We start from the raw sequence: 18,083 nt of genomic DNA on the forward strand, positions 1-18,083 counted from the left end.
ATTTCTTTCATAACAATCCTGCTCCACTGTTCTCGCAATGATTTGTATGCCTGACCAAGAACGCTTGGCACTTTAATGGAGGCTTTTTATTTAATGTGTAATAAAAAGCTGGAAATGAACTTAAAAAGAAAAAACTGTCTAACAACTAGATATTGCACATGGTTCGTTTCGATTCCTGTAACCAAGGTCGCGCACAGAGGTTATTCGGCAAAAACGTTTGGTTGACGCAATTAAAAAGCTTTGAATCTGGTGATCCTGACTGGCTCATTAAATTTTCAACGCTTGTGAACAATATCTACTCCTAAAGCGCTCGCACTTTCACCACCATTGGCCATTAATCTTGTCCTCCTTGTTTGCGCCATCGCTCTAATTGGCTAAGCTTTTTCGTGAGATCACAACCACGTACTCTCGGGCTGGTAATTCAAACTAAGTCCGGTGTAAAGCAGGGCTCGCAACCTCAAGTTTCGAGGCGCGAGGAGAAATTGCCGGAAGTCGGCTGGCAGCGGAGTCGTGGACTGCAGCAGGCGCGCCAACACGTTGAGCCTTGCCGATACGTGTGCCACTCGTAATTTTATTCACCAGTTCGCAATGACATCTCTCCCCTCGTCTTCGCGAAAAGCAGGAAGCCATTACTGTTGTGTTGTGCACTGTCACAACAGTCTGAGCAACGCAAAGAACCGGGATCCGCCGGTGAGATTTTACCGCTTCTGGGCAAGTGGTATGAGAAGCAGAGGAGCAAAGCGGGGATAGCTGCAGCCCTCAGAATCAAGTGTCTCCATTACTGTAGTGTCAGTTTCATTCGTGTCGCATAGCAGTACCGGTAATTAATTCAAAGGCTGGTTTTCTTAAACGGAAGCTTGCATGCCAATTGTCATCCTCTAATAATTATAAAGTTATTAACGATGCGCCCCTATTGTTGCGCACACTCCTAGACGCCCTTAGAGTGAGTGGGGCAGCTGTCCCGGAAGGTGCCCTCGACTTACGTGGTAAGCTTAGCCGGAAGTCAGCTACCTGTAGTCAGAAAATGGGGTGGCCATTTGGAGCCCAGCTTTCGCCGGTTCAAGCCAGAGTAAGGGTCAGAATCAGAATTAAAGAAGAAAATAAACTTTATACACAGCAAGAGACGATACAGAGGAATACACACTAATACTGGAAATACACAGACACGATCGAGCTTCACAGACAGGTAATGCAAAGCATGCAACTAAGGAGGCAACAGTAACACAGAGGCTTCACATGCAATGAACAAGGCACGAGAGTCAAACACCAAATTGTTCACCTGGCACTGTCACAGACCAACGTATGAAAAGTCACGGTGTGGCCACCATGTCGACGAGCGCCGCTCCCTTGCAGATCAATAGGCTTGCCGAGCAGCGTGTTGACCCCGGGAGCTGAGCAATAGCACTTGCAAACTCGCTGCTACAGTGGCGCTAAACACTGCCTAGCTAGCACAAGCGACGCGCCACCTCAATAAATAGGGCGCGTCGCGTGTCGCCAAGGCCGGCGCGCACGTACACATCGCTCTTTTAAGCGTCCCCTCTTCCCACAGAGCCGCGCGTCGTCATTAGTTAGGCGCGGCCGAACCTGGAGAGGACGAGTAGCTTCCGGTCGGATGAGTCACCGCCGTCGTCGAGTGATGAGAAGGAGGGTGACGGCGATGCGCGCAAGGCTATGGCCTCTGCTCGCGAGGAAAAGGAGGCGTTTCTACAAGGTGCTAGAATTTTATATAGAGACGCCGCACAGGCTTCCTTGCGCCGCGCCGATCTAATAAAAATGTGCGCCGATTTTGTGACACTTTCCCTACCTAAACCGACTCGCTCGCTGCTTTTCACGCATTAAAAGGCAGCGCGCTTTACCGACAATGTTAAATTAATTTGACATTGCCGCATGCAATTAGCAGGATGGAATTTTGGCTCATTGATTTTGACTCATTCCGAAATAGCAGCACTAGAACATGAAGCATAGATTGACAAGCGGCACACCCTCCAACGCTTGTGTGCATCGCTTCTCGCGGTTTCTCGCTATACTTTCCAACTCACTAAGACACTTGGCATCAGTTTTCGGTTGTAGTTAGAGAGCGCGTAACGTCAATGGATTGACGGACTTACCTGGTAAGTCAACAGACAATACGACCGTTCTTACGCAAACTGTTGCAGCGTTGGCAGCTGCGAGGATTCGGAAATTTATAATTTACCGTTAAGTGCAATTATTCTGTACTTCAGTGCAGAAATAAATTTCACTAAAAGTACGTTGCCTTGTCAGATGGAGGGGAGGGTGCACTGGGTGCAGCCCTCCTATGAGGGTACAGACCACAGCCAACAACCATCATCATACTACGGCCACCCCGGGCAAGGCCCCCGCACCACAGGGGTGGAGAGGTTTTTGTTTCGGGGAGCGGGCGTTATCCCAGCCAAGGGGCTCATGCAATCTGGATTCGCTCCGCTGGGACGGTACGTTTAGACAAGCGCGCAAGTGCACACGTGCCTACAAAAATAGAGCTGAGCCTTTACTCCTGCGCGACGTGTTAGTGCGTTATTTTTTTTTTTTTTTTAGAAATCCACTCTCGGGTATGATATCGGCGATGTTGCAGCGCGTGAACACATTAATGCGCGAGCTAGAATGCCGCAGTGAGTTGAACCGCACTTTTATGTTCACGAGCCAAATGTAAACCCATGTAACGAAGCCCAAAACCACATGCGCGAGAAACGGGGAGTTGGGTGATTAATCCCGGGCGAACTTGCAAAACCTGAGACAGCATCCTGCGGAGAAATCCGAAGAGTTTCCACTAGCAGTGCGAGTCTGTATGTAACGTCAAAATTGATGAGAAATTGTGTACTGACCTCGAGATGTACGTTGTAGGTGATGTCGCTCACCTGTGACACACACTTCGCTTCCACAGAAACATTGCTGTCTTGTATTACTCGTTCCGCACTGTACGCGCCAGGATGCAGTATTTCCCCTTTTCTAAGATTTCCACACCGAATTCAAGGTTGTGTATTTTTTTAAAAACCGCACTTTCGCCGGCACATTGCCAAATGAAGCAACTCCACCGCCCGTCTCCCGTGTTATGAAATTCCCGCCGAAGAGGGCTGTTCGCTTGCTCCTGGAGCGCCGCCTGGCCCAGATTGGGATCCCTATAGCTGTTACAAACTGTGAGACTCCTCGATGGGTGTTTCAAATTCTCCAGTCAATCAAGAGAGCGATGGAGCCTATGACTGGCCACTGGCTGAACATTTTTTGTAGTGCTTACATAAAACAAATGGCAGAGGGTTCCAACCCGAGTAGTCTGGTTGGCTCCGAACTACAAACCGTTAAGCCACTGCGACTGGTGCTTTCGTTCTTTGTACCCGGATTGAACGGTGGCTCCCAGACAGCGCCATAAGTAAGATCCACGGTCTCCGTAATCAAGCGCGCCTTTGCACCGAAGCTGATAGCGGAGGCCAATTTTGGGCCTTCGCCATTTGGCATGGCAGGATGGCACCACATCTAGAACTGAAATAAGCTGAATGCAGCACACCAAGCTCATAGCCAGAAAGCTTCTACCAAGTATAAGTATCATGTAAAAAGCTGAAATTACAGCAAGATGAAAAAAAAAAGTGTTGTCTCGTACTATAATCTGCTTAAAAGAAATAACTGTCAGTTTTATTTCAGCGTAAACTGTAGGATAGTGAGGGGCCCTGCACATCCGGCCCCATAGATAAATACTGGTGTGAGGTCCCCCTCCATCACTCCGTTATAAGAGGTTTGCCTCTGCTCTCCTAGATGTTAAATTAGTCACTGTGCAGAAGTTGATTCAGGCCTAACGAACATGGTGGATGAGCACCAAAAATCATAGCTTGTAGCCTTTATTATAGAATTCGTATAGTGCTCAGATAAAAAAAAAAATTTTGAGGACGCATGAGCTTCTCCTTTAAGAATGGAACGCGATAGCGTTATCGCGCCCCGTTCGCACCGTCTACTCATTTGCTTGTCGCACTTTTGAGTGACACAAAGACGTAGTTTGTATGATGCAACACTCGTTAACTTGTCCACAGCATGACTGTTTGGTAATTACTTGCTCTGAAACGTGATTCTGGGACGTAGAAGCGCTGCCAGCCACCTTGCCAAAACGCACGGGCTTCAAGTTGCAATCGTAGTTCGTCGGCAACATCGTTGCCGATCCGAGCCTACGCGATGATCTCCGAGGTCATGCGCTGTCTTATTCCGTGCGCCACACGAATGATGGCGCTACGTGCACGCCAAGCGAAGAGGAAGTACAGCGGAAAAGTAATTTGCCACTCGCTTAACTGCGTGTTCTGTAATTCTGTAATTCACATGCTCATAATTATTATTATACACCACAATACACTTCTCTAAGGGACATTTCTGAGACAACACCGCAATCAATAGATGCGCCTTTGTCCCTTTCAAACCATCTAGTCGGCGTGTCCGTGTGGTTAGCGTGCTCTTTTTCGCACCCCGGAGGCCCACGTTCGATTCCTCAGGTTGGCGATTTTTCCTACTCTTTTTTATTTATTAATGCGCCATCCGTCCCGCGCCGGACGACGCGGGACGGCGGCCGCCGAAGACGACACCGACTTTTCAGTGACACGGGGCCCTTAACGCTTCCGCGTTAAAACTGCAGCCTTAGGATGCGGTCGCACCGACAGCAATGGTGAAAGCACGGTCAGTTTGGTGTATTTATGTTGGCAATACTTGGGCGACCCGGGCCAAATTTAGGTAATTACCAAGGATATCAAAAAACGTACTGGGCGCAGTTCATTACATTTTGATACCAATATTGGTAATAATTAGCAGAGATAAAGTTTTCAGTGATCCGGGCCAGATTACCGGAGTGACCAGGCAATGGTGAAGGGTGCACAGTAAAATGTTTTACATCCTTAAGGTTGTGAATGGCTTGTCGCATGAAGCACCCTAGATAAGTATATTTTAACACCCTTCTGTTTAGAGTCCACACCCTTCGGAGCAAGGTGCTAGGTCTGCACACTTCTAGGAAAGGTATACTACACACGGTAGGCGTGCTCGTGTGGCAAATCCCTCCCTGTGCTTCCCAAATGACTTTCTAATCACTCATAAAGCAAAGGGTAGGTTTGGGCACAATATATGTGTTTGTGTGCAGTGTTACGAAGAAATGAAGTAAATAAAGTATAAGCGCTGTATGGGTAACATGACCCGTACATGTGGAAAATGCAAACAACCTGTTTACATTCTACAAGCTAGAGCATTGGTCAGACATCATCTATATCGAAACGCCAGACCAGCTTGTAGCATCAATGTGCTTATTATATTGCATAGCAGGCTGAATCTAAAGAATTTGCCCATTATAAATAAGCGTTCATCGAATAACCGCCTAGAATAACGTAATTTTCAATCCTGAACCCAAAAGAAAGTTTACAGATATTGTACAGCATGTGTTCCAGGCTATGGCAACAATTCAAGAGCATTTTCTGGGCTAGTTGGATGGTTGTGATTATCAGTCTTTCGATCATTTTTTGTGATTGTCTACATGTTCATCTGGCCCTATACAGTATAGCATGTGCCATAAATCAGTTTTTGAGAACCGTCATTTTTTGCATCTCATCCGATCATAACTATTCTTATCAGTTTTATGCCGGTTTTCTTTTATCAATTTTATGGTCTTTTCACCTTCTGACTTTTGCTGCCTCTGATTAGCGCCGCCACGATGTGCCTATATATTGTGTGTTTCCCTTCAATAAAGGATCGGTTGCCAGCGAGCGCTTGTCCGTGTCCCCTTTCTTGTGAATTTCCATTTTTGATAAGGCAACAAACACAGTAACGAAACAGGGTATTTGCACAACTGTCAGAAATTTTATTGATTGACGCTTAATAAATACATCAGCTCGTCTTGCCCATGCGTCATACGAAAACTATTGATTGGCTTGCATTTATCTCAAATTAGGGTTCTCAGAACTTAGTAGGGCCACCTGCTTTAATATAAACCTGAATTTATAAAAGTATAAACATTATTCATCAATTTTGTCAGAATTGTTCCTGGTGTATAAAATTAATTTCTAAGGACAGCTGCTCTAGGACAACCAGTTTATTGAATGCTTGATGTTAATAATGGATTTTGAACAGCCAGTGTTCTCATAGCAAAACATTGTCCTGCATTGCCCGTAGAAGATAGGCGCTCGTGCTCAACGGAGACGCAGTAAAATTAAAGAGCACTGTAGAATCTGCCTTGGAGTAATGCGAAAGCACGGATGCTGCTGTTGGTTGCTTCTGGTTGCTTCTAGTTGCTTAATTCACTTCTTGTTTACCCATTTTATTCTTGGGTACTTTCAGATTGCGCGCCATCCCTTCGTATGCCCTTTTTCGGCTCTACTTCCGGTCGCGTGACGTCACATCCTCTACGTCACATTATTTCACTTCTTGTTTACTCATTCTAGTCTTCTGTACTTTCAACTTGCGCGCCAATATCTTCCTATGCCCTTTTCGGCTCTACTTCCGGTTGCGTGATGTCACATCCTTCACGTCCCCCTAATTGACTGCCTTAATTAACTACTTTAGTCCTTGGTACTTTCAAATTGCGCGCCACTCCCTTCCTATGCCATTTTGGCTCGACTTCAGGTTGCGTGACATTACATCCTTGACGTCGCCTTAATTGACTGGTTTAATTAACTATTTTAGTATTTTATACATTCAAATGTTGCACCAAGCCATTGGCTAATCAGACCATTTTCGCCTTTACTTTTAAAATTCCTGCTTCTAATTATTTACTTAATTAACTTATCAGCCTAATTATTTTTTGGACGCAACATTACGTCATCCTCTCTCGATTGACACCACTCATGCACCTCTACCATTTCTCAAATAATCACAACTGCGGCGGACACGATTTTGCGTGTTCTGCCTCTAATTAATTATCTAACTAACTTATTGGCCAGTTATTTTTTCGGGCACACCATTACGTCACCCTCTATCGATTGACACCACTGCTGAATAACTCACGAGCCATTTGCTGGACAAGCACTAGAAAAGCGCAAGGTTAGGCTCAGCAGACGGTCGCAGTCGCGCGCGGCTGCGGGGGAGGCGAGACGGAGACGGCGGGGTGGCTCTTCTTCGGTGCGGGCAGTGAAGCGCATTCGAACCGCTTTGGGTTTTGCGATGATGGGACTGAAACGGCGGCGGCTGCGCATGCTTTCGTGTGCTGGCTGTGACCAGACTTAACATAACTTCGCAAAAATGCTTTACCAGCCGAAAAAAAAAATTAAATTAACTAACACGTACCCGTATATAAATATCAAGAGGTACCGCTTCGATGAAATTGTTTTGTCTGCTACTCTGATGTCGCAAGGCGTACTCGTCAACGTATGCTTGTTAGGGCTTTCGACTTAGTTTTTGGACCAAAGGAGCGACGTGTAATAGCTCAAGCATCAGCAACACAACACTAAGCCCTCCCAGCTTCCACGGCGCACACGGCAAAAGGAAACATATTCGACATGTCACCTTTCATATGCAGGAGTACTTGCTAAGACAAGCCAACTCTCATAACATACGAATAATAGGCTTCTGATCGTCTAAAATAACACAGTATGAGCCCATCGATTTCTGCCTCCTCGACCATCTCTAGAGGGAAGCCCAAACAAGTCCAGTCCTCAGGGGATCCCTAACGTCGCATATTGTGATGAAGTCACCTAAAAAAATGCTAATAAAACATTTTTGCTGAAGAAACAAATCTCTCAGCGACAACTGTCCACGGCGTGCATTCAAGAGTGTAGCCGACACCGGTAATAGCAGACGACATGGGGTCATAATGCCGGGGACGTTCAGCGGGTGATTGATTGATTGATTGATTGATTGATTGATTGATTGATTGATTGATTGATTGATTGATTGATTGATTGATTGATTGATTGATTGATTGATTGATTGATTGATTGATTGATTGAAAACTTTACTGCCACCGATATAGGAGGTTTCCTTACTGCCCCACTCAGGTACGCAGACCCGAATAGGGGGTTGGGTCTCCGCAAGAAGCACGCAAGAATACACTATTCTTCGCGGCCTCAGCCGCCGGGCGCGCAATTTCTTTTTGGGTCTCAAGGTTTTCGCTTTGTAGAAGACACTCCCAAGCTTCCGCGCCTTGAATGTTGGCCATTAATGTCCCCGGCGAAAAGGGGAATTGCCAGATTATGTTATCTAGTATACCTCTCATTCTGCAGTATTTACAGTTTTCATGTTGCCTGTGCTCTAGCTACTTTTAAACAGTACAGCTATACTGCGTTGGGGTAATTTTCGGTCTGTAGTCTGCGATGAGTTGCCCTCTTCGTTGTTTAGCTGTTTATGTGGAGTGCGGAATGTTTTTCTGTTGATTCTGTAGTATTCACATATTTCGTAGTAAGTGTCTAACCTCTCCTCGGGTTCTGGGTTGTCGACCTGCTCGACGCTCGTCCGATGGTAGATATCTCGGGAGGGCGCGTGAGCGGCTTCGTTTCCAGACACCGATCCGTGGCCTGGGCTCTATTTTATTGTGATCCTTCGTGAGATCTCCTTGGATTCGAGAATTTCATTTAGCCGCGGCTGATACTCTTCATTCATTTTCTCAAGTTCCAAATGATGGTTTTGCTGTCGCTTATTATCACTTTAGGGTTTGTGCCGACGCAGGCTAGCGAATTACTACCTCTTCGTTGAGGACCACATTTCTTGCCTTTATCGATGCCGTGACTAGAGGGATTGCGGTTACGTTCACCACTGCCGCGACTGCAGCTCCCGATTTCCTGGTGGCTGCGTCAGTGTACGCCATGGAGTTCGGGTCGAGCTCGCTCATCTCTTTTTCGATGGCTTTGGCTCTGTCTTCTCCTTTCTCTTTGTTGTGAATGGGGCTCATGTTTCTCGGCATGGGTGGGATGTACAGGTTGGTTCTGTAGTTTTGACTCAGATCGGTCTTGGGGTCCGTTCGTCTGTCGTGCTAGAGCCCAATCCATTCTATAATTTGTCTTCCCCTCGCATATTGACTGAGTCTCTCCATCTGAGCTAGTCTCATGGCTTCCATTATTTCCTCCCAAATGGTGTGTTCCCTCATTCTCCTCCTTTTTACGAAGTCTATATGTTCCATTTTCCTTGCTGCCAGGTTTAGATAGGGTGTTGCATATCCTACCTTACCGATGATATCAGCCTGTACTAGTGTTAGCATCTTAGCAGGCCCTTTTCTTTCAGTCCGCTGTTCTTGAGGTATATCCTTCTGACGAGACCGTTACTTGTGCAGCGTAATCTGTAGATTGGCTATTGGGAATCCGCTTCCGCCAACTACCTGAATGATGAAACCGAGGATTCTCGTCTTTAACCTGGGGCACTTTTTGACTATCCACTGTGATTTCGAGGCTTGGCTTCCCCTTTTTGTTCCTGTAGATTTGTAGCACCGATTTTTGCGGTGGACACTTAAGAACTATGCTTCCCGCGTACCCCGTGACCGTTCTAGCCACGCGCTGGAGCTTCTTTTGTATTTCTGCGTCTGAGCCTGTGTTTAGCTAGATGTTGATATCGACTGCGTAGAAGCTAAACTTGATGCCTGGTATTGTTTTAAGCAGGAGCGGGAAGTTGATCATTGCTATGTTGAAGGGCAAGGGCAGAGCACCAAACTTGGGACGCGCCCCTGTCTGGTGTCCTTCTATGTATAACATTCTCTTCAGTACTGCAGCCATTCAACTAGGAGAAGTTGCCGGTTCAAACGCTGTATCCTCGGGAGGTTTTACAGTATTCATCTCAGCAGTGCTGCTCTCATTAAGGATTTCATCTGATTGCGTACAATGCGACTGCGATATGTGTGGCTGTCACGAAATCGACGCACATTTTTATCAAGCCGGCACGACGTGATGTCCGCGCGGCACCGCATCGAAGGATCTATACGACGTTCGAGAAGTCTCCTGCCCCGCGCGAGAGAGCACGTAGCTTTGTACGCGTCGGCGTCACCCTCTTTCACATCACCCGGCGATGACGGTGATTCATCACTTCGGAAGTTTCAAGCTGTCTGATTCCAGCTGAAACTTCCCCAAGATTCGAGATAAACCTCCTTCCCCGCGCGAGAGCGCGCGTAGCTTTGTACGCATCGCCATCGCCCTCTTTCTCATCACCCGGCGATGAAGGTGACTCATCAGTCTGGAATATACCAGAGCTCTCCAGAAATTTCTACGGGTCCTAGCCAATGACGACACGCGGCTCGACGGGAGGAAAAGGGAGCGAACTAGCGAAGCTAAGTGTGTGTGCTCGCTAGTTTTGGCGCGTGTTAACAGACAGACACGGCGCGCCCTATTTATGGAGACCGCGCCGCTTGTGGAGTCAGTCAGTCAGTCAGTCAGTGGTTGCGGCGTGTTCGCCAAGTGCGACATTTGGACTCCCGGGGATAACCCGCTGCTGGCAAGCACACAGACCTGCGAGGGAGCGGCGCTCGTCTTGCATGGCGGCCACATCGTGACTCTCGAGGCGTGGGACTGCAACAGTGCTCGGTGAACAATTTGGTGTTTGTTTATGTGACTCTCTCGTGTTTGATCGGTGTTGTAAAGCCTCTGTGTTATTGAATACCTCTGTAGTTGCATGCTTAGCGTTTGTATTCTGTGAACCTCTCGTCTGTGCATTTCAAGTGTTCTTGTGTATTCCTTTGTATCGTCTCTTGCTGTGTATAAAGTGTGTTTTGTTTGTTACTTCTGACTCTGAACCTTACTCTGGCTTGAACCGGCGAAAGCTGGGCACCAAACGGCCACCCCCTTCTGTCACTACAAGGTAGTTGAATTCCGACTGAGCTTGCCATGCAGGTCGAGGGCATCTACTTTGCGACCGGAACAGCTACCCCCACTTACTCTAAGGGTGTATGGAAGTGTGCGCACCGTTAAGGGCGCATCGTTAATAATACATTATGATTATTAACAGGTGACAATTATTCTTGCGTCCGCGACAGGACGTTTGGTGCACTCAAGCTCAGAGGACGGAGAACGAGTTGGAAGAGTTTACGAACAGGTCGTAAACAGTGTAGCAGCAGAGCGATAGCGAGACGTAGTGCCACGCTGAAGGGGTTGTGAAGTCCTTTGAGTAGTGCTATGTGATATCATAAGGCAGTTCAGACTCAAGATTATTGATTATTGCGTTAGGCCTAGAGAAAGGCCCTAAAGGGGCTGAACTGCGAGAATGGGTGGTCCGAAAAGAAAGGGAGGTTCTAGCACAGGCTAAGAAGGAAAGAGAAGAGGTTGAGAAAGAAAGAGAGAAGCAAAGAGAAGAGAGAAAGAATGGCTCAGAAAGCGAGCCGAAAGAGAAAGAGAATGGCAGAAGAAGCAACAAGAGGCAGAACGGCAAAGAGAAGATCGAGAGAAAGAATGACTCAGGAAGCGAGCAGAAAGAAAGAAAGAATGGCTCGGGAAGCAGGTAGAAAAAGAAAAAGAATTCCTAGAAGAGAGATATTCTTCTGAAGAAACTGGCTGAAGTTTAGCGGTTAAAGGGTATCACCGAGGCTACGAAGGTTACCTTTCACTATATTAAGAGGTACAATGAAACAATGTGATCCGTTGACAGCCACAGGTGTTGGGGAAATTAGCTCCAAAAGTCAGAATAAGGTTTTGGAACAGAGTGTTCCTGCAACAGGAATTTCAGAAGGAGAGGACTTAACTGGAGCTAAGATTTATCAGGACAGGATGACCGGTTGAGCCGAAGCTGCGTATGCAGTTGCCGAAACAGAAACCTAATTCGTGTGTTCATCGACAGAAGATGAAGACGGTCAGGATTCTAGATCCACATTAGATTGCACCATGTCTGAGTGCATGACTGATCGAGAGGAAAAGCTGTCAAATAACAGCAAGCACGAAAGCTCAGGTGGAGCTGAGGCTCAAGACAGTACTCTTCCAAAGATTCAAGAGCCGGTTTCGAGCGACGGATCGACTACCGAGGAGGTTCTTCCCACTGAGGAAGATGGGGAGCCCCTTCCCACTGAGGAGCATGAGGAAGCCTTTTTCTCAGAGGAGAGCGACTGTGCAGATCTTAGACTGGAGGATTCAGAAATGGAGAAAATCGAGGACTGCACTGCATTGCATAGGTCGGCGGGCTCACTCATGACTCGACTCACTCGGGCTCACTCAGGCTCACACTCTGACCGTGATCTGAGTCCTGAGTGAGTCCGGACTCACTCAGGACTCATTCAGATCGCGGTCTGCAGCAGTGAGTCCGGACTCACTCAAATTGTGATCTGAGTTTGAGGGAGTCTGGACAAACATTCAGATCATAATCTGAGTCTTGAGTCCGGATTCACATTTAGATCATGATCTGAGTCGTGAGTGAGTCCTGACTCGCAATCAGGATATGACCTGAGTCTTGCCGAGTGCGACCTAGAAAGTTCCTATGAAATCAAATGAATTCTTGCTGAAAGGTTGAAGAATCATGATCTGAGGTGATCGAGAGAGTAATGGGCACAAGTCGCTAATTAGATTCTAGCGGACTCAACTTGCCTGTGTAATTCTAATAATGTATAAGCTTCTTGGTGAGCTGATGATGTAGAGCAATTTCGTTGTTTTTTGTTACGCAATTATTTTAACTATGGTGATTAATGTAGGTTAATCGAATATTTGTTCTCGGCGTGTTGTATTGCGGTGGCTATATAGTTCTTCCTTTGCTGTTTGTTTACTTCGGAATATTTCGCAAATGATTTTACGGATTAGCTGCTCTTTGGTTCACAGCGATGCGAACGAGTCAGGCTAGCCGTGCATAGCTAATAATATCAGGCTAAGTTCGAAGAGACCATTGTGTAACCACATTTTTAATGTTCTTTCTTAATGCGAAAGAAGTCACAGACTCGCCACCACAGACCAAGAATCTTGTTCGATATTTCTTCGTGTGTGCCATTGCTCTAATGGGGTAGGCTGTTTGAGGTGGTCACAAATACGTGGGTAATTTAAACGCATTCCGGTATAGCTGAAATTTTGCTTCGGTCGATTTGGTTCAAAACCTGTCCAACCTAATTCGCCTACGGCGACCACGATGGTGACCTCCAAGGCCGCCTTATATTTTGCCCACCCACCGCCGAAATTCGACTTGGACTGATGTGGGCAAAAATCTATCCAATATGTCTATGGCGAACAAGATAGTGACCTCCAAATTTGACCGGGCCCACTCTCAAATTTGGTCCCCTCACCCCAGTAGATTGACCTGAGCCGATTTCGGACCAAAATTAACGGACAACATTATTCGATTATGGCGAACACGATGGTGACCTCTAAATGTTGGTTTCGGTCACACACGGTTTACCAAGCCTCGAAATTTGATTTTGGCCAATTTACATCAAAAGCGATCAGTTCCTAATTGCATTGACCATCCTCGACACTATGGTTACCTATAAAGTTGGGCATGACCATTTCCAGAATTTGGCCCAGGCCGCCTTCGAAGTTTCACCTTTAAATTGGTGTCCAACCATTATTGACTTTCCCAACAAGATGGCAACCACCAAATCGGCCATAGCCATATAAAAAATTTGGCTCGTGCTATAGCTAAAAAGTCCAAGCTTTCGTACTGTAATCAGCTTTAAAGTGATAATCCCTACCATATTTTTCCGTTTCCTGTAACCTTTAAACTCATTCATTAGTGAAGAAAACAGTCTAATCATGCAATGTTACACTTTTTTTCTATTTATTTCCCGCGTTTTTCTCTCTACTGTCTTCCGCCATCACTAGTTGCTTGTCAAGAGTGGAAATGAGTGAGTCTATGATGAATGACTCCCGATGAATCGAAATGAGTCAGCTCAAATGGGTCGTGAGTTAAAGTGAGTGAGTCCAGATGAGTCTGAGTTCAGATGAGTCTTGAGTCGAAATGAATGAGTGCAGATGAGTCGCGAGTCAAAAATGAGTGAGTCGAGATGAGTGAGTGAGCCCAGATTAGTTATGAGTCTGAGTGAGCCCGTGTGAACCGTCATCATGCGTGAGTTTGAGTTCATGAGTCTGAGTGAGCCCTAGTGAGTCGCCAGCTTGCGCAAGTTTGAGTTCATAAGTGTGAGTGAGTCCGTGCCTTGTGAGTCTGAGCAAGAGTGAGCCCTCAGATGGACCAAATTTTTCTGAGTGAGCCTGAGCGAGCACGTGATTTTGCCAACCTATGCTGCATATAGAGGGTTCAAGGAAAATTTTAATGAACAAGAATTAGGAGGAGATGCAACCCGAGTCTGGAAATATAGGCGAAAGTATGCCATGAGTTGAGGGCTTCTCATTAAAAAAAGAAACTGCGCGCTTCTGTGTTGCTGATTTCTATGTGTATATTGACAACAGTGTGTTATGTCTGAACATCATGGAAGTAATGTGCGAAAAAAAAATTTGTCATCAAAGTCTGGGCAACTTGTGAGGCTTTTGATGTGTGACTTCTTATAGGTCATTGCAATTTGTGAAATTTGTGCAATCTATGTGCGTGATCTGGACATTTGCCAAATGTAGTTTGAAAGTCTTGCATGTGCGCGCGATGTTCGTGTGTATTGAGAATATTGTAGGAGAATATTCTTTAATTAAGGGAGGGCCAGAGTCACGAAATCGGCGCACATTTTTATCAAGCCGGCGCGGCGCGATGCCCGCGCGGCACCGCATCAAAGGATCTACCACGTTCGAGAAAAGTCTCCTCCCCGCGCGAGAGAGCGCGTAGCTTTGTACACGTCGGCGTCACCCTCTTTCTCATCACCCGGCGATGACGGTGATTCATCACTCCGGAAGATAGCAGCTGTCTTTAGAACGTTCGACGGTATCTGACCAATGACGACGCGCGGCTCGACGGGAGGAAAAAGGAACACTTCAACAAGTGAAGCTACGTGTGTGTGCGCGCTAGCCTTGGCGCGTCTTGAAAGACCGACGCGACGCGCCCTATTTATGGAGGTCGCGTCGCTTGTGTAGTCAGTCAGTCAGTGATTGCGGCGTGTTCGTAAGTGCTTCAGCTGGGCTCCCGGGGATCACCCGCTGCTGGCAAGCCCACAGACCTGCGAGGGAGTGGCGCTCGCCTTGCATGGCGGCCACATCGTGACTCTCGAGGCGTGGGACTGCAAAAGTGCCCGGTGAACAATTTGGTGTTTGTTTATGTGACTCTCTCGTGTTTGATCGGTGTTGTAAAGCCTCTGTGTTATTGAATACCTCTGTAGTTACATGCTTAGCGTTTGTATTCTGTGAACCTCTCGTCTGTGCATTTCAAGTGTTCTTGTGTATTCCTTTGTATCGTCTCTTGCTGTGTATAAAGTGTGTTTTGTTTGTTACTTCTGACTCTGAACCTTACTCTGGCTTGAACCGGCGAAAGGTGGGCACCAAACGGCCACCCCCTTCTGTCACTACAAGGTAGTTGAATACCGGCTGAGCTTACCACGCAAGTCAAGAGCATCTCTTTTGCGACCGGAACAGCTACCCCCACTCACTCTAAGGGTGTCGGAAGTGTGCGCACCGTTAAGGGCGCATCGTTAATAATCCCCTAATTATTAGCGGGTGACAGTGACATGTCCAGGTACTTTTTAGTAAGTGAAAAAAAAAGACCATGAACAAGCCTGAAAACGCCCAGAAATGCTTGGCAGTGTATTTTTGTTTTAAAAAATCAAGCCAAGAGAACGGTGGTTTGCTGAAATCAGCTGCGTGCATTGTGCCATCAGCCTTCATGGAGCGAAATTAAAATCTGCCTTCGAGAGGCAGCTCATTTATGTCGCCACGGGTGTGCTCCTCAGCATTCACAAGCCTCCTCAACGTATGTTTAATAAAGTTATGTGGCCGGCCATGAAGACAACTGGGGCATTTTCACTGCACGTGTGTACAATGATGACTGCCTCATTCGAGGTTCATGAAATTTATTTTCGTTGTCAGTCAAGTAAGAATAAAAGAGCATATTATAAGGAAGGTATAGTGACCATTTCCCACTTGCACTCTTGATGTCTTAATCCCCAAATTCTGATCCTCGATGCATTTGTTTGATGTGAGCTCAACATCATACTCAAGTCGGTAGAGCAACACCCAGTGCTCTTTCGCAGAAGGCCACATTGTTTCGAAGTAAGTTCAGAATTTTCCGCTAGCCCAATGCTATGAACGCAAGCGAAAACGCTAGAGGTTTCTGCCGCGCCCGACGCAAAAACTTATTTTCAGCTTTTGCGGCGGCTCGAGCGAAGCAGTTGCAACACGTTGGAAATTTTTCGCTTTTGTCGATATCGCTCGCCACTGCAGTTCGCTCATTCGCTTGCATGTGAACCAGCCTCAAGTGCTTTTAGTACCTTCTCGAACTTAGCATGATTAGAAGCGTTAGCAACGGGTTTCACTAGGGCGTCATCAGGATGTGGTATGACGTTTTCTTTTCTATGAAGCCACCTCTGCCATGCCTTAAACCCTGTGAAAATCGCAGATAGATATTTTGCTATTTGGAAATACTCTGCCGATGGCACCTGTTTCTGCTAGGCTATAAAGTACTGCGGAGCAAGAGTATCGCACCACTTTCTGAATACGTTCAGCTTCTCAGAGACAATGGAAATGGTCTCAAATTGCACGATAAAAACGGCCGCAGTTGTGTAACCGTACGATGTTCTCACGACAAGAATGAGCGGTCGAGTATATATAGCCACTTGTCTTGTGTGTTGCACCCATGCAAACAGCAGCATTTCCGCACTTATTAAGCCTATCCCTCATGATAATGCCTGGAATTAATGAAAAAAAATTATAACAACGGAGGCACAACCAGCGCTGAAAGGTACATGCATAGTCGGTTTCATCTCATTAAGTTGAACCAGTGGTATCAAATTGGTCGAGACGTCCTTGTGCCCCGTCACGAGTACACGCAAACAATAAAGAATCATAATAAAGGAGATTGGAACCTTCGTTGATTGGAGTACCTGGCGGAGCAAGCTTGGTTGCAGTCTGTTACAAAAAAAAATCTGAGCTCGAGCTTTCCCTACGCTGTATTGCAGACCGAAGTAGAAGCCGATGAAACTCGCACTTAACTGGCGCAGCCGCCGGCACTGACCGACCGCGCGCTCTGTCAAGCAGTGACTTAGAGGCACGTGACAGCAGCGAGGGACCGCCCCGGTGCAGGATGCCTTGAGATTTGTGTCGCCCGACGCCAGTGGGCCAGCTATACAAATATCGTAGTATTTCTCAAACAACGCCGAACATTTGGGCATTTGGTGATACAGTAGCGAATTTCAGCACAGCCATTGTGCAATGGCTGGCCGCCACCCAAGCAGTGCACCTGCCTGATCGTCAATTATTCCGGAAGCTGATACTGGAGACCAATGTAAAAAAAACTGCGGTTTATGCTTGTACTTGCTGGGTTCACTTAGTACCAACTTGAACCTTCCTGCATGTTTTGTCTTTGGGCTAGTTGCTTCCAAGAGCAGATCTTGCTGGTTTTCTACTGAACTATTGGTCCCAACAAGCGTCTTGTTGGCATAGCGCTTGGCCAACTGAACTCAAAAGCAGGATTTGCTGATTATATGCTGGGCCAACTGATCCCAACGAAGGCCTGCCGGTCCCAACTGGAAGCTAGATAGTTCTGAAATGGAAGCTACGGCTTCTAGCGAAGAACGTTTTGCTATTCAAGTTTGAATTTTTTTTTTGGCAGAGAGAGAGAGAGAGAAACAACTTTATTTGCTCGAGCTAAATACGACGTCTGCTTAGACGCCGTCGATGGGAGTGGTTCCCTCTTCACGGACCCATATGCATCCCTGGCCGCCTGACCCCTGGAGATCAGGACGATCTGGTCTTCTACAGCGGGGCTGGTTAGCAAAGTCTCCCATCGCTCGGTAAGGGAGGATGAAGGATGCGGTGGTGGGGTAGTGGGGAAGGTAAGAGGTGGGGGGATTTCCTTGATGAAGTTGCATACTCCAATGACATGTTGGAGCGTGCCTATCTCAGTCTTGCAGAAACCACATTCCTTCTGGTACCTTTCCGGGCACATCTTGTGTTGAAGGTAAGGGTGCGGGAAGGATCCTGCCTGTATTTACCTGTAGATCGCTTGCTGTTCTCTGGTAAGCGATTTGTGAGGGTCGGGGTAACGTCGCCTCTCCGTTTTGTAATAGTTCGCAATTTCCTTATAACTAGTAATGGACTGTGGCTCACCTTCCTCTGCCCGGTGTTCCATCTCTCGGGCGAACTGGT

Source organism: Amblyomma maculatum, chromosome 3 (genome assembly GCF_055883805.1).
Source record: "Amblyomma maculatum isolate TAMU_Amacu chromosome 3, ASM5588380v1, whole genome shotgun sequence".
Lineage (NCBI taxonomy): Eukaryota > Metazoa > Arthropoda > Arachnida > Ixodida > Ixodidae > Amblyomma > Amblyomma maculatum.